Source organism: Myotis nattereri, assembly GCF_964212035.1.
Source record: "Myotis nattereri genome assembly, chromosome: 8".
NCBI classification, from domain to species: Eukaryota; Metazoa; Chordata; class Mammalia; order Chiroptera; family Vespertilionidae; genus Myotis; species Myotis nattereri.
The window spans coordinates 29569675-29591975 of record NC_138083.1 but is presented as its reverse complement, the minus strand read 5'-3'; the positions used below and the strand labels follow the sequence as shown (position 1 = coordinate 29591975).

At 45.1% G+C, this 22301-nt stretch overlaps 1 protein-coding gene across 2 annotated transcripts in view; it reads right to left on the bottom strand.

The window, feature by feature from the left end:
* SLC23A2 (solute carrier family 23 member 2) overlaps positions 1 to 20544 on the bottom strand; it is a 125407-nt gene extending 104863 nt beyond the window's left edge. For both annotated transcript variants that reach the window (XR_013996299.1, XM_081096804.1), the window contains exons 1-2: positions 20444 to 20544; positions 1575 to 1698 (exon numbers count right to left, since the gene is read on the bottom strand). The gene's annotated coding sequence lies outside the window, so the exon portion shown is untranslated. The remainder of the gene's footprint in view (positions 1 to 1574; positions 1699 to 20443) is intronic.
* Between the last annotated feature and the right edge of the window lie 1757 nt (positions 20545 to 22301).

Here is a 22301-nt window from a genome sequence, read left to right as displayed (position 1 = left end):
GCTAGGCACCCACTGTTCAGTGCAGACAGTGGTAGCCGAAGCAGCTTCCCCACCAGATAGTCTCATAAATCCTTAGGGATAAGATAGTCTGTCTGTTACTGGAACTTGCCTGCCTAAGGGCTAGAGGTGTATCCCAAACTGAGTAAGAGGACAGCAAGGCTGAGCCCAAGCGGAGTCCCTCCTCCTGGGATGGGCTCCCGCCTGACCCCCCAATTTCCAAATTATTATTTCTTGTCTTCTCTTTCATTTGCGTGCGGCCCCTCTTCCAGAGCCCGAACCCTGAACCACGCGGGACGTGGGGGGGGCATTCACAAACTACAACAAATATGCAAAAATAATCACAATGGTGTCATTAGGTGTTGACATCGAGGATATTTTCTTCTTAATTTTTGGAAGTTCCTAGGTTCTACTTATTTTTTTTAAATAACAAAGACAATTTCATTAGAAAATGAAAGTAAACATTTTTAAAAAAGAATGATCCCCTCTAAGCATTTGTGAAAGCTCTTATAGTTGTACACCTAAACAGTGAATTTTATTGTATGTAAATTAAAATAAATAATAATACCATTAACAATATTTTACACCCACTACACTGAATAAATTTAGTTTTGACAATACCAAGTGAAAAAAATGTTTATCAGTAAGAGTGCAAGTTCTTGCAACTTCTCAGCAGAAGAGTACCAACATCTAACAAAATTTAAAAACTGAAGCCCTGGCCGGTGCGGCTCAGTGGTTAGAATGTCACCCCATGGACTGAAGAGTCCTGGGTTCGACTCCCAGGTTCAAACCCAGCCCCAGTTGGAGGGTATGCAGAAGGCAACCAATCAATGTTTCTCTCTCTCTCTCTCTTTCTTTCTATTGCCACTCTTTAAAAAAAAGATGGAAAAAATACCCTGGAGTAAGGATTAACAACAAAAATTAAAAACTGAAGGACCTTCTGCGCTATGCCCAACAATTTTACTGCCAGGAATTTATTATGAACAAAATATGCACAAGAAATTTCACTGTTGTATTGTTTAAGATAGAAAAAAAAATTAAAATAACCAAAATGCCCATCAATCTTTGGTAGCAGGAGAGGGTAGGCGGAAACAAGGGGAAACAAGGAATGCTCCTTGGTAACGCATACATACTTAGCCTCACTGCTTAAACTGCAGAATGCTTGAGAGAGAGAGTAAGGGAACAGGTCTTAAATGTCTTTACACCCAGGGTTCATGCATATGACCCTGACCAAGAGCACCAACAACAGTAGGTACTCAAGTGTTTGCTGATAAAAACAAACAAACTCAAAAACATGTAAAACAAAAAGACTGACCTCCTACCTTGTTATTAATGTAAGTGGCAAGGCTGTGCCTACTTATTTTCGAGTTTAATCTACGTGGAATGTGGCCTAAAGAAGGCCATTACCTTATCATGAGCACTGACCTAACAATTATTCCCAGAACTACACTCAGCCTGTTGCTGACATGCAAAGGGTGGGGTCCAGCACAGAGGCGCTCTAACACTGCAAGGCTACGAGCTGTCCGCGCACCTCCCTCATGGAACACAGCACGACAAGGATCGGATCTCAGACGCACCTAAATGCCAGGGCGTGGCGCTGTCCATGTGCTTTCCATTACACGCCGCTGAGCTCCATTTCCTTGTGCGGTCGAGGTCCAAGCTCGGAACCAGACAGGGAGTCCCGATGAGCAGAGTTAAGACCTGGCCAGAAAAGAAACAGGTGATAAATAAAGAGTAACAGCAAACCCAGCGGGAGGCACACCGCATGGATGGCATCCACTTCTCACTCCTGGAACCTGCTGTCACTTCTTCGCTTCTAAGGAGTATTTCCAAGGCCCAGCCCAGCCCTGGGCAGGATCAGACTGCACCTTCGGTCCCTTAAAAATCAACTCTCCATCTGCACAAATATTTGGGAAGATGGTATTCTAAAACATCTGGAAAAAGCAATTTTGTGCTCACTTGGGCTTTCTTCCTTGACAATTTTTTCCTCTCAGCCTCACCTGAGAACATTTTCATTGATTTTTAGAGCACTGGGAAGGAAGAGAGAGAAACATCAACATCAGAGAGAAATACTGATCGGTTGCCTCCTGTACATGCCCAGGCTGGGGCCGGAGACAAAACTGGCAACCTAGGTATGTGTCCAGCCAGGGAATTGAACCCTCAACCTTTCGGTGTACAGGATGAGACAGCGCTCCTACCAACTGAGCCACACCAGCCAGGGCATTTTCTTTGATAATTTTTTAATTCCATATTCTCTAGGACAGGGTTTTGATTTAAAAAAAAACAAAACAAACCTTTTAAGAACTTTCTTCCACAACCTGGGAACCACTGGGCCCACACTTTATAGGTAAGAAACTCAAGCGGGGTAAGGGCTCCTCGTCAAGGCCTCAGAACTTACAAGAGATACGGCATCGCAGCGTGAGACCCCTTGCCTCTCATTTTACCTCTACAATGCCCCCATGCCTCCCCTAGAATGAACTGGAGATACTGCATTTGTGGAGAAATCAAAGATTTAATTATTCAAAAACCACCTTCTTTTAAATAATACATTGGAGGGTGCTTCCATCAAAGCAGGTCACATTCTACTTAAGCTGGGCTATTACTAGGTACACAGGCTCATTTTATTGTTTATTAAATGAACGTATTTATACACACTTGCACCTATGCATATATTTCACAATTTTACGAAAACCCAGAGCCATGGCCAGGTGACTCAGTTGGTTGGCGCATCCCCATACACAAAAGGTTTGATTACCTGGTCGGGTGAGTGCAGGAGGCAAAAGATCAATGTTTCTCTCTCTCTCTCTCTCTCTCTCTCTCTCTCTCTCTCTCTCTCTCTCTCTCTCTCTCCCTCTCTCTCTCTCTCTCCCTCCCTCACTCCCTCCCTCCCTTTCCCCAAAAATCAATTAAAATAAAGCCGCATGAGGTAGTGATAGTTTAGCCAGATACCAACACATTTCTCATTAGAAAACACTTAAGCTGTGAATCTTTCACCTCCACTGTTTGTTTTGGGAGAGTGAGCATCACCATTCATCAATGACCCCAAAGTAAATATGCACGTAAAAGGCATCACACTTGTAGCAGCCCAGCCTTTAATGAACCTCCAGTGATCCTGTTAATTTTTTAATTAACTTCAGACACTAAACATTAACCTTTCGCTGTTTGGGACAAAAAATATTACTAGTAAGTTTGAGTGATTAGAATATGAATGGAGAAATTCTGTTTTTCTCTAAAACATATTTTTGCATGTGAGGCAAAATAAATAAATAAACTTATTTCCCAAAATAAATTACTGGTAACCAACAATCTATTTTAAGCTATGTCTATTAAAAATTACAGAGCCCTGACCAGTTTGGCTCAGTGGCTAGAGCGTCGGCCTGTGGACTGAAGAGTCCCAGGTTCGATTCCGGTCAAGGGCATGTACCTTGGTTGTGGGCACACACCCAGTAGGAGATGTGCAGGAGGCAGCTCATCAATGTTTCTCTCTCATGGATGTTTCTAAGTCTCTATCCCTCTCCCTTCCTCTCTGTAAAAAAATCAATAAAATATATATTTTTTTTAAATAAAAATAAAAATTACAGAGTCAGAGGGAGGCACAAAAGCAACATCCATTAGTGAGGATTGGGAATAATGGAAAGAACATGAAAAAAAGTAATGAAAAGCTTTGGAAGAACAACTTACTTTTTCATTACATAAACTCTAATCATATATATTGTTCTTTCAAAAATACAAGTTGCACACGTGTAGTATAATCCCACTTTTATTAAAAGTATAATTATATAGTACATATTTGTGGACAGAGAAAAGGGTTAGAAAGGATAAACATCAAACCACCTTGAAGTCTAGGGGGTATAATGAAATTTGCTTTATACAATTCTGACCAGTTAGAATTCTTTTCCAACATGCGTATGCTTCCTTTGTAAATTCTTTAAAGAGCTGAAAAAACCATGTTAATTTTTTTTTTTAGTTTCCGTGAAGGCAAATCTACCAAATGTCATTTTAGCTACAAATCATGGGAAAATTCTGAAAAGATAAGTAAAACTCACAGACCATGAAGATGTATTTTTGGAAAATATTTCTTAAAGCTGATTGGTAAGATGAGTATTTGGAAGAACTGGCTTTCAAACTCCACCGACCAAACTATCATAGACCAAAACACAGAATTAAGTCAGAAGTTCTAATATTGGAACGCAAATTTATTTTTGAGGAAAGACCTAAGCAGGAAGGGTCACGCAACAAAAACAAGCCTGCGTCATCAGTGAGCATCCGTGAACCTGCGTCACAGCACCACTGGAACACCCCGCCCTTCATACACCCCACCACACTCGGGAGCATGAACACCTGCCCTCGCGCACAGGGCCTCGGGGCTGAGGTCAAAGGCCAGGCCCCATGAGCAGGTCAGAGGAACCTCACTTGGAGCACAAAGACGCCTGACTTTCCCCCAGAAAGGCCACTGGGAACTTACAAAAACTGTTCACAGTTCTTCTGCTGTTTGTTCATTGGGATTTTCAAAATGCTGTATGTGGTGATTCCCAAATTTTTATTTCATAGAGAGAAAAATAGTCACTAAAAAATTCAGGTGAATTTTAGAATTAAAAAATTTTTAGAAAAATATAGAATTCTAGTCTTTGTCTTTTATCATTTCCTTAAAAAGGGTAACATTAACACTTCTGAAGCAGGAAGAATTTAACCCCAGAGCCAATACCACTCACAGCCTAGGAACTCTGAGCAGCTAACTCATTATACCAATTCAGTAGATTCCAAAAAAAGCTAACAAAACCCCAACGCCGATTTTAAAAACAAAAACCTTTTCAATAAAAATTAAAATGATACCTGAATATCACAAAGAACATCTGAAAACAAGGGCCAATAAAAATGCTATGTACTCAGCATGCTTTTACATTTAGCTTGTACTTTTAATTTTGGGGGGGGTCTTTTTTTTCTTATTTTATTTGTACTTTTTAAAGGAGTTGCAAAAGGAGCACATGAATGTACCTGAAAATGTTGGTGAAATGGGCAATTTTTTAAATGAAAACTTTTTTGAAAACCTAAACAAGTAACATACAAATAGAGAAAATTATAAAAGCAAAGAACCATGCTCAAAAAAGGTGCCAGGCTCAAATTCACTGTCGTTATTCCCTAACCTTTTCAGTAAAAAACAGAAAACAGGAAACCTTCCCTATTCCTAATTGTAAAACAGACAAATTAACAAAGAAAGCCCAAGAGAAGAAAACTATGTTAACCTCACTTGCCTTTCCTAGATTATTTAACTTTTACAAATGTGGCATAAAAAGAATGGTATCTGGTTTCAGTCCTGATCTCTTTGATCCCTGTGTATAAGTTCTCTTATGAACCATGTGTGCCTTTTATCCATTTTCCAGCAGGTTTGGCCTTTTCTTATTCATTTGTTAGAGCTCCTTGTAAATCAAGGACATTAACCCTTGTCATGTTGCAAACATTTTCCCCAGAAAAAGCAAATGACTGTTTTGCCATTCTGTTTATACCACTTGAAATAAAAGACACTTTTAAAATCTCTCTGATGTTAAATCTAATTATCTTTTCACAATTTCTCCTATCACTTTTATGCTGTGAAAGTCCCGCCCTGTTCCAAGATCAGAGAAATATTCGCCATCATTTTCAGCTAGATGTTTTTGGTCAAAATAATTTAAAAATGATGAGCGGCCATCCTTTTAAAAATGCATATTCAATAAAATCATTGCTCTAAGAAAATAGATGAGCCTAGTTATCTTCACTTTACTTGTAAAACAAGTGAGACATGGCTAAAATGTAACAGTAAAATACTTGATGATAAAATTCTATAAAGCCATTCTATAGTATATTATCTAGTGACATGGAGAAGGTCATAATTTGTTACTAAGTGGGGGGGAAAAAGAACATCTCCAATTATATCTGGCAAGCCAGGCAAGCAAGACACCTAATATTAAGAGTAACAATGCCCCAGCCAGGTGTTCAGCTAGTGGAGCATCATCCCATACACCAAAAGTATTTTGTGCTCAAATCCCAATCAGGGTACATACCTGGGTTGCAGGTTCGATCCCCATTTGGGGCACGTAGAGGAAACATTTTTCTTTTTTTAAGCGGGAAATGTTGTTTTTTTCTTGTTGTTTTTTTTTAAATATATTTTACTGATTTTTTACAGAGAGGAAGGGAGAGAGATAGAGAGTTAGAAATATCGATGAGGGAGAAACATCAATCAGCTGCCTCCTGCACACTCCCCACTGGGGATGTGCCCGCAACCAAGGTACATGCCCTTGACCGGAATCGAACCTGGGACCCTTCAGTCCCCAGGCCGACGCTCCATCCACTGAGCCAAACCGGCCAGGGCTAGAGGAAGCATTTAATTCAAGAAAAGTGGGGGCTGCACCAATCTTCCTAATTACCTGAAGATCTAGGAGTAATACCTGATTTATATTCCTGGCGAAATGGCCAAAACATGCAAACCAATGACAATTATCCGTGGTAGTCAAGTTAAACCCTGCTAACATAACGGTTCCATGTTCCCCTTAATAAACTGTTTCTTGGCATGTGAACAAACACTGTTGAGTGCAACTAAGATGAGAAGCTTATTTTATGTATGCTCAACCCAAAACTTCCTAAAACCTTTCCAAAATGTCTAGGAGTGCTCACGATCAGATGACAACCAGGTTAAAGTGACTGGATGTCAGAACTTTGAACTCAGAACCAGGGAAGACCTGGAGATGGACACGCCAAAGCTCCAGGGAGGCAACTTCTCCCAGACTGTGCCCCAGTGTCTGACCCAGCACCCTGCCTGAGAACAGGGTTCAAGAAAGGTGGGTGGGAGAAAAAACGCGAAGGGTTTAGAAATCCGGAAGTTCCACCCTCCGAGGGCAGTGGGGGGTAGAGACAGGGAGCAGAGGCTACACTCAGTTGGAGGTAGCTGGAGAACCAGAATCCAGACCCATCTCATTTCTTTCTTTATCCTCACCGGAGGACACGGGTTTCTTTATTTAAATTAGATAGAGAGGTAGGCAAAGGGAGAGACAGAGAAACATAGATGTGAGAGAAAACCAGCAACCCACCGGCTGACCCCCTGCACCCACCCCCACCAGGGATAGAACACGCAACCAGATTATGTGCCCTAACTAGGAATCGGACCCTCAACCCTTTGGTGCACAGGATGACGTTCTAACCAACACACCGGCCAGGACCCATCTCACTTCTTATTAGGAACTGTGGAGAGAACAATACTGCCAGGAAATGCAAGGAGGGTATTAGTGCCGACTCCCTGTGGTGTGCTACACGAATTAGGTTTCCCATCCACAACCTCAGACTATTAAGCCCTAACGTCTAGTTAGGACAAGTATTTCAGAAACCTGGAACACAAAGGAGAGCCCTTCTCTTTTTTCTTTTTTGAAAAAAGCCTAAAAGACATAATTAGAAAGAGTCACTAAAGGCTATTCTCTGAGTTTGATGCAAATTTTATTTTTTAGTTCTACTGGAACACATAAATAAGAAATTAAGGCACAAGAGCTCTACCAACACAGAAAGGACATCATATATGCCCAAAAGGAAAAGCTCTAAACACCAAAAGTATCCACTTGAGTGGAAAGCTTGTAAATGACACCTCGCCTCCCTTTCTGACTGTTGCAGTGGTTCTCAATCTTCTGGCCCTTTAAGTACAGTTCCTCATGCTGTGACCCAACCATAAAATTATTTTCGTTGCTACTGTTATGAATCGTAATGTAAATATCTGATATGCAGGATGGTCTTACGCGACCCCTGTGAAAGGGTCGTTCGACCGCCAAAGGGGTCGCGACCCACAGGTTGAGAACTGCTGGTTTAGCGTAATAGCGCCCAACTTCCAGGCCATCCCACTTAAAGTTCCCATTTACTGGGATCATGATGTGAAAAATCTTCAAGTTCACAATGTAGTACTGTTACATATTACAACATGGATAAATCATAATAAGCACATGATGCTAAGTAAAAAGCCAGTCAAAAAAAGATCACAGATACTGATTCTATTTATATAAAATGTCCAGATAATGCAAATCCATAGAAATAGCATAGAGTTGTGATTGCCAGAGACAGAGGGGAGGGAAAAATGAGAAATGACTGCTATTAGGTACGGGGTTTCTTTTGGGGGCAATAAAAACGTTCTGAAATTAGATAGTCTGATGATTACAGAACTCAGCGAATATACTGCAAACAACTACAGAATATACTGCAAACAACTACAGCATATCAATAAAGCTTTGTTCTTTTCAATGTTATTCTGTATCACGAGCCCATCTGCCAGTGTGGGTCAGTGATTGAGCGCCGAACTAGGACCAAGTCTTGGTTCGATTCTCAGTCAGGGCACATGCTCAGGTTGTGGGCTCAGTCCCCAGTAGGGGGCGTGCAGGGGGAAGCAGATCAATGATTCTCATTATTGATGTTTCTCTCTACCTCTCCCTTCCCCTCTGAAATCAATAAAAATATATTAAAAAAACAAACAAGCCTGGGAAGTACAATTTAGGACTTTGCCAGCACCTATCAGGAAATAAAACAGTAAGCACAAGAGCTCAGAGTTGAAAACAGAAATTAAAAAAGAGTTGAAGCTACTTTGAAGCATTACCCTAGGCCAGGGGTGGGCAACCTTTTTGTGAGTGCGTGCCAAAACCAGCAAAATCTCTGACTCAAAATTCTTCTGCATGCCAACCCTAATTTTTTGAGAACATGTTACGCCTACTTGATATCTCTTAAGGTGTACGTATGTGAAGAATCTCGAAGAAATAAGAAAATTCATTCGAGCGACAAAAACACAGTATATGATGATGAAAAATACATTTATTTTTTAACGTATACATGTACACTGATAGTCCGACAGAAAACTTTATGACTCCGTTTGATATTATCAGTGGGACTTTTGCTGCTGCATCACTGATGACAGAGATTTTACATCAGGTTTATATTTCGTGACCTTCAGAGATATGCAAGAGCTACTACTTTCATATTTAAAAAAAAAAAAAAAAAAGCCGAAACCGGTTTGGCTCAGTGGATAGAGCGTCGGCCTGCAGACTGAAAGGTCCCAGGTTCGATTCCGGTCAAGGGCATGTACCTGGGTTGCGGGCATATCCCCAGTAGGAGATGTGCAGGAGGCAGCTGATCGATGTTTCTCTCTCATCGATGTTTCTAACTCTCTATCTCTCTCCCTTCCTCTCTGTAAAAAATCAATAAAATATATTTAAAAAAAAAAAAAAAAAAGAGCTACTACTTTCATCCGTCAGGCTACTCCATTACGAGACTTAACAAAATTCATCACTGAGAACAAAGATTCACAAGCGTATGTGGATGAAACCAAAACACTGGTGGATCTCGGAAGGCAGGGAGAGTTAAGGCAGAGGCATAGAAATTGCTCTCCCCCTCTCTCGTCAATCCATGTCTATGGTCTTTAAGATAACTTGTTATGTAAAATTATTTATTTATCTAAGATGCACCTACACTGAATTTATCTGAAAAATAAAAAAGTCGATATTAAGAAAAAAAATGTAAATGGAAGATTATAAGAGAGGGTTTCGCGTGCCAGCAAAAGTTACTGGCGTGCCATGCTTGGAGTGCGTGCCAGGGGTTGCCCACCCCTGCCCTAGGCATTGAACTAAACACCAGAAAAAGTAAATTGAACCCCATGTCTGTGGTTTTTTTGTGGGGTTTGTGGTTGTGGTGCTTGTTGTGGTTGTTGTGGTTGTGGTTGTGGTTGTTGTTGTTAATTGAAGTAACAAAATTCCCTACCCCATGTGACTTCCTGCTCCCCCACACTCAGGGCCCCTGCTGGTATCATCTAGAGCAGATCCAACTGGGAACTCAGGAGATGAGGGGGCAAACACCGCACTTTGCAGCAACCATTCAAAATGGGGACATGCAGGGCCCGAGCTCACACTGGGTGTCAGGAAGCAGGTGTAAAAAGGAGAACTTGAACAGAAAGGGCAAAATCGGTATTGCTAGCATGTTCAGTTTATCTTCACAGGGATAAAAAAAATAAAATAAAGGAAGAGAAAAAATAACCCACAAAACTTGTGAGGGAAAGAACACTTTCAAAAGACTGTGGGTCAGAATCCCAGTCACAAAAGATGACAGCGTGGCTAGAAAATAGAAGCCCTTGGGATGAACCCAAAGGAAAGATATAACTCATATAATTCTTCCTGGCAAGAAATTTGAGGTCACCCTAAAATCAGTAGGAAAACTGGACTTACTTGGAAAATTACCACAATAACAGGGACAGACACTATCAAAAATTTCTGTGGTATACAAAATGTCAGGGTCAATATCAAGGTGACAAGGTTTGTTCATTCAAAAACACCATGTATAATACTGTAATTTAGTGAAAAGGATATTAAAAATAGGATATTCTTCAATATCATTAAAGATTATATACAATATGGTATTCCAAAAAAATTGACTGTCACATTTAAACCTTTTCTGTAAGTACTCTGAAATTATAAGAACTGTATATGAAAAAAAAAGTGATTATTTGCAGCTATTATGATTACTAAGAAACTCAAGAGAATCAACTGAAAAACAGAAACAGAGCTTAGTTAGGTGGCATAGGAGACAGTGCTATTTCATTTTCCTCATGGGCACACAAAATTACTCCATTTCCCTTGGATGGGGCCAACAGACTGGGGCAAATACCACTACTTCTAAGCTTGGCCCATAAAAACATCTTCCATGCACAAAATTCCACAGTCAGTTGTGCTGTAAGATGGAAGGAGCTTAGTTTCCCAACTCATCACTTAGTGGGGAGGAACCACCTAGAAAAATGTGAGCAAGAAATAAATTTTTTTTTTATGAGGACACAGATTTTGCTAGCACAACTACTCTGAATAATCCAGTTAGAAAATAGTGTATGTGGCAGGAAGGGAGGACCAAAGGGAAACCATCCCACTCTAAATAGCAAACGTTCTTAAATAAAGAGCAATAAACAAGTAACCTGTAAACCATATATTAGGAAAAGAAATCTAGAAAAATGAGAGACATAAAAGACCTGCATAGCCCTGGGCTGGTGTGGCCCAGTTGACTGGAACATTGTTGGTGACAGCATTGTCCCATGCACTGAAGGGCTGCGGGTTCGATTCCTGATCAGGGCACATAACCTAGGTTGCAGGTTCAATCCCCAGTTGGGGCCAAATCAGGATACATACAGGGAGGCAACTATCAATGTTTCTCTCTCACATCTATGTTTCTCTCTCTTTCCCCCTCTCCCTTCCTCTCTAAAATCAGTAAAAGCATATCCTCAGGTGAGGATTAAAAAAAAAAAAAAAAACCTGCATACTAGTAAATCAAAAGATTTGCTTGTGACCAAATAATTTATTATAAAGATGATGTCTCCCCAAAAGAACTTAAACATTTAATGAAATTACCCATTAAGTTATTTTGAAACCTTAAACTGAAAACTACTGGGGGGGGAGAGGGGAATTGAGCATAGGCACTGCCAGTTAGTAAAGCCTACTATAAAGTGATTATAATGACAAAAACTGCAAAGTCATGGCAAAGGAACAGGCAGATAAATGAAATAAAACAGTAAGTCCCATGACAGATCTAGAGGTGCTATTTTAAGTAAGAAAAGTGTGACACTGAATAAATGGTGATGGAATAAATGTAGAGGATGAAAAAAATCCTTACTTCATATACAAACAGATTGATTGTAGCCTATTTTTTTTAAAAAAAAACTACCCAACTGGCCTGGCTCAGTGGTTGAGCGTCAACTTATGAACCAGGAGGCCATGGCTCCATACCTGGTCAGAGCGCATGCCTGCCTTGAGGGTTTGATCCTCAGTTGGGAATGTTTCTCTGTTTCTCTCTCTCTCTCTCTCTCTCTCTCTCTCTCTCTCTCTCTCTCTCTCTCTCTCTTCCCCCTCCCCCCCCCCCACATGTCCTCAGGTGAGGATTTAAAAAAAAAGTAAACGAAATATAGGTGAATATTATAATCATGGGGGGGGGAAAGACTGACAGATTTGAATTCAAAGCATAGAATATTTGCACCTTATAACCAAAACATGCAAATTTTAAAAAATATATTTGTACTGATTTCAGAGAGGGAGGGAGAGAGAGAGAAACATCAATGATAAGAGAGAATCATTGATTGGCTGCCTCTTGCACACCCAACACTGGGCATCGAGCCTGCAATCCAGGCATGTGCCCTGACTGGGAATCAAACTGTGACCTCCTGGTTCATAGGTCAACTCTCAACCACTGAGTCACATGCCCTGGCAGCAAACTTTTTCTATAAAAGGCCAAATAGCAAATACTTTAGGCTGGCAGGGCAAATGGTCTCTTGAATGGGTGTGGCTGTGTTCCAATGAAACCTGACTTACAAAAACAGATGCTGGGGGTTTTCTCACCAGCAGCATCCTCATCCCCTGGGAACAGTTAGAAATGCAAATTACCAAGCCCCACCCAAACCTTCTGAATAAGAAGCTCTCCTTTGAGATCCATCTTGTTAGATGAGGAAGAGGTTGCACCCCCTGCCAGGTGATTTGCCTTTGGAGAGAGCAAAGGATTTGAGCCAGCATTGCAGAGAGAGGACAAGAAAGACAAACCGCATTTGAGGCTAAAACCCCAACTACTGTGGAATGTATGAGAAATGCAGGTTCCAGCAGTGCTTTCCATCAGAAATGGAGAGACCACCAGCCAAGGAGTTGTAATGCCAAGTCCTCTCCCTGGGAAGTGATAGCCCAGAATGAAAAAGTTAAGGCAGGCTGAATTAAAGCAGGCCTCGGTGTGGTGTGGTTGTTTGCTTGATCAAGGAAAAGCCACCTCAAAGCAAGACCAATGTGAAGGAAGTGAATGTGCTGGGGAGGAAGGCTGTGGAAGGTTCTTCCAGGAACAAATCAGGGAACTAAATGGAGGAACAAAGGACTCGAGCCAGGGTGCAGAGAGGCAAACACCGTAGCCAGGAATGAACGACAGATGGGATAAGAGGAAGACAGGAGAAGGAAAGAGGGGTCCTCAGTCTCCTCCCAATGTACCCTCCAAGCTGTTCCAGAGTTTTCTACAACCCACATCTTAATCGGTCACACGCCCTTCGAGAAAGCTCTCCGGGGCCTTCCAGACAAAATTCAAGCCCCACAATATAGTGTCAAAGGAACTACACGCTCTGTACACCCTTCCCACTCACCATATCCTCGGCCTCCCTCCAAGCATCCTGACACAGCCAAGCCCTCTCCACCTCTGCTCATGCTGCTCCTTCCATCTGGAATGCCACCTTCCCCAGCCCACCTCTACCTTCAGTCCCAAGTTCTCGAAAAGCATCCTGGGGATGGGGGAGAAGCGGGGGGGAATATATGTAATACTTTCAACAACAAGGAATTATTTTTTAAAAATGAAAAAAAAAAGAAAAGCATCCTGGAACATAAAGGCACAGACAGTATGATTAAAGTCTAATTTGGAGCTTGACAATCCAAGCAGCCTGGAGTCAAATTCTGATTCTGCCACTTGCAGCACTATAACCTTGGGCAAGGGGTTGTTCTCCCACCTAATTTCAGCACCCTCAGCTGTCAAATGTAATAACTACTCCACAGAACTGCTCTGATTAAACAACTTCAGGGACACAGCACGTGCCAGCAAAGCACCCGGCACCCACCTGATTAATGCTAGCTTCTCTGCCCTCTTGTATGCCAATAGGAATTTAAAAACCCAGACAAGACCTGGGAATAGCATTCTATCATTGAGGGCGCCATGGATTACTAGAGCATTAAGAGCAGAATTCAAGACCCAGGAGTTAACTTAGAGAAGTTAACCAAGCTCTGTTCCTTCCCTGATAAAATGCAGACCAGAACCACCTTGCCTGCCAACTGTTAGGACAAAAACAATGATGACCTCAGGTGCCCAGGACATAGCTGATACCCATTGGCACCATCATTACTGCACTGGCCCTATCATATAGGGTTGTCTAGTCTTTCTGAGGTCCCCTCTCTTGCTTGAAGAGGCTCCTAGGGAGAAAAAGTACATCTTTTAAACTGCTCTCATATTCAACTTAGAAGATGTGGAGATTCAACTCTGTGAGATTCACACACATATGAAAGAGGTGGCCTTCTAGTTGGATGAGCTTCTACTAAGCGCTTATTGAGATGCCCCAGGACAACTGAAACATGAAAGCCTGCGGGATCAGCTGCTTTGGGAGACACTATGGAAAGAGACCATGAATGAAGAAGGTTTTCCTAATCACCCATCAGAGAAAGCCATGGTTTGGGGCAGTCAGGGAATCGGAGGTTCTTCCCCACTGAAGGAGGAAACTGAAGAACTCATTGAGACTGCAGAGAAGAAACAATGAATAAGGAAAATTTTGAGTCAAAATGATGGCAAATAGGAAGAGACGGTGAGCTACACAGCCTCTGAAATGTTCATGGCAGTGAGAACACTTGGTTTAAGTCCTAATTAGGATCCTCTGAAATTATACAGTTTACTACTGCATTCATTACACCTGAATACTTAGATATTTCTTTATAAAGTATATTTGCAAATCATGTCTACCACACTTCCTGGGATTTAGGGACTTGATAAATCCAGATTTTTGCTTTTCCTGCCATCTTTTCATTCTAAGCCTACATAATATGTAACACCACTAAATAGTACAAGAAATGGTTAATGAGTAAATGAGTAGAAAGAACTCTCCGTGGAGTAAATTTTTATAGAGGGACTTAGAGGCCACACTTTAAACCTAAAGTCAAGGAATTAATTACCTAAGGTCAGGAGCAAAAATTAAGACAAAATGCAGTAAGACCTTCCCAAGAAGACTTACATTTCCATGGAAAAGGACCTCCCCAACACATCTGCCCCTCTTTTACCACTTGAATTTGGGTATGACAGATTGGCATGACAACTTACATGCCCTAAAACTGCTCCACGGCCCTGGCCAGGAAGCTCAGTTAGTCAGAGCGTTGTCCCAATATATCACAGTTATGGGTTCAATCCCCAGTCAGGACACATACAAGAATCAACCAATGAATGCCTAAGTGGGTAGAACAGCAAATTGGTGTCTTTCCCTTTCTCCTTTCCTCCCTCCCTCCCTCTCTGAAATAAATAAATAATAAATAAATAAATAAATAAATAAATAAATAAATAAATCTGCTCCATGAGCATCTGAGTGCTCAGGTAAGAAACTCTGGTATTGCCCTCAACTCTCTTTCTCACTCCCTACATCTGGTCCATCAGCAATCTCCTCAGACCCACTTCAGAAGCAGATTACTTCTCACTACCTCCCATCCCCAATCCCCAACCTTCCGGATCTGACTCACCAACCTCAGCCCTGCAGTAGCTGTGTTGCGGGCAATTAGACATGAGCAGATAAGGAAGGCAGGGTGGAAAGCTCCAGGTGCCTAGAAATCAATTGTACAACTGTACGGGAGGCCCCGACCCCCACCCTGTCCTCCCTAGAGATAATATCTATGCATCTGTTGCACTTCAGCTCCAAGACCAGATAAGCAACAAAAGCAGTTAGGGCTGACATCAGGACCAGATGCACTGAATAATGACTCCCCTGGCACCAACCAATCAATCCATGGAGATGACAACCCAGAGAGGACACACCTGGAAAACTGCTGAATGTTCTACTGAGATCGTCCCCTGGCACCGCCTCTAAAATCTCCACCCCTATAAGCCTTAGGTAGGAAGACCTAGAGCAGCGGTTCTCAACCTGTGGGTCGCGACCCCTTGGGGGGGGGGGGGAGTCGAACGACCCTTTCACAGGGGTCGCCTAAGACCATCGGAAAACACATATATAATTACATATTGTTTTTGTGATTAATCACTATGCTTTAATTATGTTCAATTTGTAACAATGAAATGGGGGGTCACCACCACATGAGGAACTGTATTAAAGGGTCACGGCATTAGGAAGGTTGAGAACCACTGCCCTAGAGGGCTCTCCCTCACAGATGCATGCTCGGGCCTTTTTCCTCCCTCTCCCTACCTCAGGCAAGCCACCATTAGCTTCCTCACTCCCAAGCTCTAAGGGCGCTTCCTTTACCTCAAGCACTCAGTTCCTAAGCCCATTTCTTTTAGCAATTACTTCTTCTACCTCAGATTTACCAAATAAATGTTCTCTTACAGTTTGGGTCTTGGCTCTGAATTCTTTCCTAGCCAGAATTCAAGTACCGAGGTTGCTGAACCCAGGTTTGGTCTGACCCCATGGGTCAGACACCTGGTGCCATTCCCACCTCCTAGAACAGCCCTCCTTGTCTTCAGTCTGTTCTTACACAGCAACAATCAGCATGTCCTGTTAAAAGCTAAGTCAGTCCACATCGATCCTCTACTCAAAACTCTCTGACGGCCCCCGCTTCCCTTTCAAACAAAGTAAAATCCACAGGCCTTTGCATGTTCCATGTGGCCTTACATGATCCCACGCCCATTGTCTCTATGACCTCAAAACTAAATACTGTCTTCCTCCTGCCTCAGGGCCTTTGTAGTTGCTGTCTTCCTCACTGGATATGCTCTTCCTCCAACGATGACACACTTCCTCCACATTTTCACTCAAGGATGACTCAGGCCTTCCCGGTCTACCCTTCCTAAAAGTTCAGCTCCCACCCCAATACTACTCAATACCCCCAATCCTGACAGATTCTATTTCAGAGCACATAGTCTCACTGTCTTCCTCCCCACCAGTGTGTGCGCTCCATGGCTCCATGTGGGCAGGGAATCTCCATGCAGCATCCAGAGTACCCAAAACATTGCCAGTCACACAGCAGTCTCTCAATAAATGCATTAAATGTGTGAAAGGCCTATGAAAAGTATAAGCTGCAAGCAGACCAATAATTGAGGTCTCAATTATTGGAGAGCCAACAATCTAGAACAGGGGTGGGCAAACTTTTTGACTCGAGGGCCACAATGGGTTCTTAAACTAGACCGGAGGGCCGGAACAAAAGCATGGATGGAGTGTTTGTGTGAACTAATATAAATTCAAAGTAAACATCATTACATAAAAGGGTATGGTCTTTTTTTTTTTTTTTAGTTTTATTCATTTCAAACAGGCCGGATCCGGCCCGAGGGCTGTAGTTTGCCCACGGCTGATCTAGAACCTGTGATAAATAACAGGCTACTAATAGCAAAGCCAGGGAGAAAATGAAGTGCCATACGCACACAAAAGGCTTGTAGAAAACCCGTGGCAGTAATGTACAGCTTAACCTGGAGCAGCAATGTTCCCTAGCAAAAGGATAAAAGAAAGCCCAGACACGGGGGCCCTCTGAGGAGAGAGAATAACTGGAAGAACAGCAGGGTGTGAAAATGAATTAATGAGGTTATCCGGCTTTGAGATTAGTGTGTTGGGAGCTTTATAAGCAAGGCCTGGAAACAGGTCATGGAAGAACTGTAAAATGTTTAAATTTTTAAAGCCTAAGAGAATTTTTTTAAAAAAATACGTTTTTAAAAAGCACTACATAACTCCAAATTATAACTGCTGATTTTTAATTCCCTTAAGCAAAATGGGAAAATTCCTTAAGGTACCAGTGGTGCCAGAAATCAGTCCCTAAATGGATCTCAGGTTTGTCTTTAGAGATCTTGAAGAAGTTGACAAAAGCCAACTCAGGATTTCCAAAATCCAACAAACTAGAGTCCAGTTACTAGACCTTAGGTTCCTTGAGAGCAAAAGATTGAATGTTATCAACAATGATTTGATCAACAGCACCTGGCTCCAAATTAGCGTTATGGATTGATGGAGCTTACTCCTTACACATGAGCTCACTCCTGGGCCATCTAATTCATTTCTGCAATGCTGAGACCGGCTAGTAAGCCAGGACCAGTGGGAACAGGGAAACTGAGATTGATAGTTAAATGGCCAAGCAGTTTACAGCCATCTAGTAAATCGCAAAATCCTTTCTTCTATAACCAAGGACGCTTAAGAGTAAAAGGTTTACACCTCTCCACAACTAGAGAGTAAATAGCTTTAAATCACCCTATTCAGGAGAGAGATGAGCAGAAATCGAAGGACAGGTGAAGTTAAGGGAATAAATCTCATTTTGCCACATCAGCATAAAACTGATGAATATTCTATTTAGATCCTCCCCTAAATGCCCAGTCTTTAAAAACCCTCAAAATGGCCCGGCCAGTGTGGTGCACTAGTTGAGCATCTACCTATGAACCTGGAAGTCATAGTTCGATTCCCAGTCTGGGCACATGCCCAGATTGCTGGCTCAATCTCCAGTGTGGGGCATGCAGGAGGTAGCCAATCAATGATTCTATCATCATTGATGTTTCTATCTCTCTCCCTCTTCCTTCTCTGAAATCAATAAAAATATATATATATTTAAAACAAAAATCTCAAAAGGAAGATCCCAAGGGAAGGTCCTAAGGCTCGCACTTCCTCCCAGGAGCATGCAGCAGGAGCCTTTCTCTTCCCCCTACAGGCATGCATCTCCCAAACTCTAAGGGACCCCATTGAGGCTTGCAACCAGGGAGCAATAAGGCAGCAGCAGCTAACCCCCTATCCCCAAGGCCCCCTTTTTTCTGACTTCTTAGCCAAAGTAGGCCAGCTTAGGCTCATTTCCCCGCCTAGTCTCTCTCCTGTTGCTTCTTCTGTCCTAGGCCCTTCCTTGTGTCACTGTCCCCAGCTTTAATAAACGTCCTCTAAAAATCACCTGGAGTTGTGTTGTGAAATCTTTCCAGCACAAAATCAAGAAACCACATGCTACCGCCCTAGGCAGACCTGCTCAGGGCCAGGTCCCCCTCCTGATAACAATGCTAAGTCCACTAGCCTTTGCTACACAGACAGCACAGGGAGGGTAGCAAAAACCCTGTCAAAACCCTCTCCCGTATTCCAGCCAGGGACTTTCATGAGCATCTTTGAAACACCTTAACAGACATTAAACCTCAGCATAATTACCTGGGTCACAGTCAGAAAACAAAACTGCCACTGAACCATCTGAAATAAAAAAGACTGTCAATATGAAAAGTTATTGAAATAGCTAGTTTAAAAAAAAAAATCACTCCCCATTCCAAGCAAAGAAGCCAAAAGAAAAATGCCCTGGTATTCAAAGGAAGAAGCCATTTTAGCAAAGGAAACAGGCTAAAACGCAGAGAGCTCGTGCTCAGGCCGTCAGGCGAACAGGTGATGGACACATCCTTTTATCTAGCAGGTGTGCCATGGGGGCTTACACGGTGCATGCCCACCGCTGGCCTTTTAAAAGGTCGGTGCCCAAAAGCTATTACATTTCGGATGAGTGAAAAGAGGCCAGGAGTGATAGGTTCACAAGTGATCCTGACAGAGGCTACAATAACCCAGCGCCGAATTTGTGAGCTGAAAGGACCTTTATAAATCCCACCAGAGTCAAACACCTTCAGGGGCTGTAGGAGGACAAAGTCAAAGTGAGAAGGTGGAGGGCTGGCGTAGACAACAACGGGAAATGGTGAGGCCCCCTGCCTAACAGCATTCAAATGCAAAAACATAATTTAAATGCTCCAGATGCCCCAGGTTCTAGCCTGTGGCTTTAAAGAGGAAGAAGCTGGCGGAGGGAGGTCACATGGCCAGCTAATGACAGCTCAAAACCGACCGACTCGGGACTCCCCGTCCCACATTCCCGGCCTTCTCTGCACACGGATGACTCCAATGTCAGCAGGGACAGCATCTTCCCCCTCCCGGCTCCCAGAGTAAAAGTAGCAGCTACTGCTAACGCCTGCGAAATCCCTTGAGTGCCTTTCTTCCACCTGCAGTTGCCCTCATTTACCCTTTCCCCTGATCATCAAGAATTTCCCATCAGTCATGCTTCAAACCCCCAGCCTGCAGGCCCAGTTCCTGACAGCTACCCATCCGAGGGGACACAGAAAGTCAAAGGGAGGAGGAAATGCTGCACCCTTGAAGTGGTCACACTTTGATGTCAGTTTCTCTTTGCAGCATGGTGGCAACCCGGGGAACCCGCGACCCCAGGGTGGGACAGGCCAGCGGGAAGGGCCTGGGGTCGCAGCAGCTGCTTCTAAAATTACTTGGCGCAGCCTTTGTAGGAGACAAGAAAGCAAACATGGAACAGGACGCACCCCAGCCCCGCCGCTCGGCGCCCCTCTCGATGACCCCGATTCCCGCAGGGGCGCCGGGGGCCCGCAGGCACCTCCCGCGGCGGAGCGAGGGGAAAGCGACCCCGGGACGCGCGGGCCGAGGACCGAGGGCCGGGGAGCAGGCGGCTGCGGCCCCAGCCCAGCGCCGGGGGGAACCCCCACCGGACTCCCCGCGGCGCGGCCTGAGGCCCCGTGCGCTGCGGCTCCCGCGGTCAGCGTCTGGGGGTCCGGCCGGGCCCGGCGGGGGCCGGAGGTCGCCGGACACCCGCGGGCCCCGCGGCGACTGGCCGGGGTGGGGGCGCGCAGGCCGCGCCGCGGGGCCGGTGACAGCGCGCGGGGGCCGTGCCAGGCCGGCCTCGTGGACGCTGCGGGCACCTCGCGGCCCGGCCGGGCCCGGCAGGCGCCGCCCGCGGGCTGGGAGGGGGGCGCGGCGGCCGGCGCTCACCTGGCTGCAGCTCGCGGGGCTCCCGTCGCCGCGTCCTCCCGCCGCAGTGCCCGCCGCTGCTGCCTCTGGTCCCCGCAGCAGCCGCTGCAAAATGGCGCCGCGGAGGGGCGGGCCGGGGGCGGGGAGCCGGGAAGTCGCCCGCCCCCGCGCCCGCCGGGGCCCACCTCCTCCCCGCCCCTGACCCCCGCCCTCCGGCGCCCCCCAGGGGAGAGGCGGCCCCCGCGCCCCGGCACCCGCCGCCGGGCATCCCCGGCCTCTCGCCCCGCCCGCCCCGCGCCGGGTCCTCTGTGCCTTGCATCTCCCTCCCCGGCGTGGACGGGGCCCCCGGCCCGGCCCTCCCCGGCACACCTGCTCCCGGGGACCCACCTGGAATGCAGAGCGCGCGCCCGGAGTCTCCCCCTCCCGGCGCCCCTCTCTGGAGCGGGGTCGGCGCGCGGGGAGGCTAATCGAGCAGCCGCGGGGCATGGGGCTGAGCGGGTGGGGGGTTGTCAGGCGATGGCACCTTTTCTGCAGTCGGGCCGGCGGGTTTCTCCTTGCGGGCGGAGAGCGCCCCGTTACATCACAGGATCGTGAAGACCGGGGGCGGTGGGGGGGGGGTCCCCGGCTCCAAAGTCCTGGGGCTCGTGCTTCTGTGCGGTTCTGACTCAGCGGGTGTAGGTGCCGCCCGGGCAGCTGCGTTTCTAAAAATGCCCGGGGTGATGCCGCCGGGCGAGGGCCGCTGAGCGGAAAGGCTGCAGGGAGGGCGGCGGTCCAGACCTCCCGCGCCTGCAGCCTCACCTGGAGCGTCTCCTTCGGACGCGGACAGCGGACCCCGCCGCTGGGCTGCTGCGGCCGGAAGTCTGGAGCGAGGCTCCGAAATGAGCGTTTCCGACAAGTGCGCAGGTGACGCGGCTGCTGCGGTTCTCGGGGATCGCACTTAGCGAGCCACCCTCTGAATACAGCGCGCCGCCCCCGCACCCCACAAACAATTAGCACTCTCATAGCACTTCCATCTTGAAACCACTGTGTGGTTGCTATTACAACCCAGTGATAACTGGCTGGTTCCCAGGCAACTCTTGAGAGAGCTGAAGAAGTGAGGACCGTGGCTGATATCACGTGGGTGGAGCAGATTTTATCATCGGAGTCCTCTACCAGTTTTACAGTCTGGGGGACTCCATGTTATAGGTATCACACATGTCAGTGTGTGTGTGTGTGTGTGTGTGTGTGAGAGAGAGAGAGAGAGAGAGAGAGAGAGAGAGAGAACCAGCAACTGTGGAAACTTTATAGGTGTGGTCTCTAATAACATGTATTATTAAAATATGTCAGTTGGCTTGTAAAATTCAGTACACACTGGAAGGCCAGGTGTTTTGATCCCCATTGAAAATGGGAAGTAGAAGAGATGAAGATTCTATGACTGGCACCTAGAGAAAAAATTCACACTGCCCTGTGCAACATGGAACATCCCCACATCCTGCTAATAGCAGCAAGAGCGTTTTCCGGCAACCTTTTTTTTTTTTTATTTTACTTTTATTTTTTATTTTTGGAGTACTATGTGTTCTGCCCGGCCAGGGATGTTGACATCTTCCGGAGCAGAAGTTGGGAGCAAACTGTTGCATCTTCAGTGTCTCCCTCCCCCTCCATAAGCATTAGTTCTTTCTAGAACTATCCTAAAAAATTCCACTGCCCCAGCTCCCAGCCTTTGGCCTTCATGCCTCTTCCTTCCCCTGATCTCCATTTCTCCCTGCTTTCTCAGACGTCAACAGTGACCTTCTAACTGCCAAATCCAATTGCCTGTTTAAGGTCCTTTTTTTCTGGGATGGCTCTGTAACATTCCACTGGCTTCGCCCTCCTGCTTGAAACTCTTTCCTAGTGATATCTC